This window comes from Priapulus caudatus, unplaced genomic scaffold (assembly GCF_000485595.1).
Source record: "Priapulus caudatus unplaced genomic scaffold, Priapulus_caudatus-5.0.1 Scaffold1769, whole genome shotgun sequence".
Lineage (NCBI taxonomy): Eukaryota > Metazoa > Priapulida > Priapulimorpha > Priapulimorphida > Priapulidae > Priapulus > Priapulus caudatus.
Window position 1 is genome coordinate 22911 of NW_014578830.1, and position 984 is coordinate 23894.

The 984-nt window shown below is 38.1% G+C and overlaps 1 long non-coding RNA gene across 1 annotated transcript in view; it reads left to right on the forward strand.

Moving 5' to 3' along the window:
- LOC106817560 overlaps positions 1-984 on the forward strand; it is a 15611-nt gene that overhangs the window by 11038 nt on the left and 3589 nt on the right. The window contains exon 2 of the long non-coding RNA XR_001395075.1: positions 459-588. This is a non-coding gene — a long non-coding RNA (uncharacterized LOC106817560). The remainder of the gene's footprint in view (positions 1-458; positions 589-984) is intronic.

Genomic DNA, 984 nt, shown 5'->3' on the forward strand with positions numbered 1-984 from the left:
ATATATATATATATATATATATATATATATATATATAAATGCGAGGGTGGTATAGGTGATGAACAACTGACGGAAGGCTATGTTATCTCACCTCAATAGGTATTCTGCACACACAGGTGTTATGTGGTGTATCTACGGATAATATTTCACACATTCTATACACTAAACTTTATATTATACTACTCTTTGTATATATCAATGCATTTAATATCATAGTTATGCTACACGCACATGTTTTACCTGATATATCTACGTAAAATATTTCACACGTATGTATATATATACTAAACTCTTACTACTGCTACTATACTATGCTTACTACTGCTACTATATACTAACTCTGCTACTCTTAGTACATAGGCCTATAGAGAGATCGGTAAATTACGATTCATTCGATATTTCATTTTACGATCAATTTAATTCGATTTCTAATTCACGATTGCATGTCGGGATTGCAGAGGAACGACTGTGCTGCCATCGACCGGCGAACGTGTTCCAGCGATGCCGATTGCACTTGCTACGACATGTACGCATGCGCAGAGGGCAGATGTAAACCTCTGGGTTTCTACGCATCCAAGAGCGCGACAGGTATGCTAATTAATTATGCATAGACGCACTGATTAATGTTAATTATAATTTCATTTTAAGTGTAATCACTAATAATAGAAAATGATTTTAGTCTGTTCCGGTGTTTATATGTTTCTCTGTTTATATTTACTCGCCAACGTCCAACTATATATTCGGCCATCTTTGTTCTTGATCCTCGGTTTAAAGTTCCAGTCTTTAGCTTACTCCCCACAATGTTTACTGTGAAAATACCCGAAAAATTAACGGAATCACCCGAACGATATCCGGAAATACATGAACCCCACGGTTCACCCTGTCGTTGGCAGAGGGGGGGACCGGAGTGACAACGCAAAGCTCAACACGCCTTCCATAATACACACACACACACGCACACACACGTACACGTACACGTACACG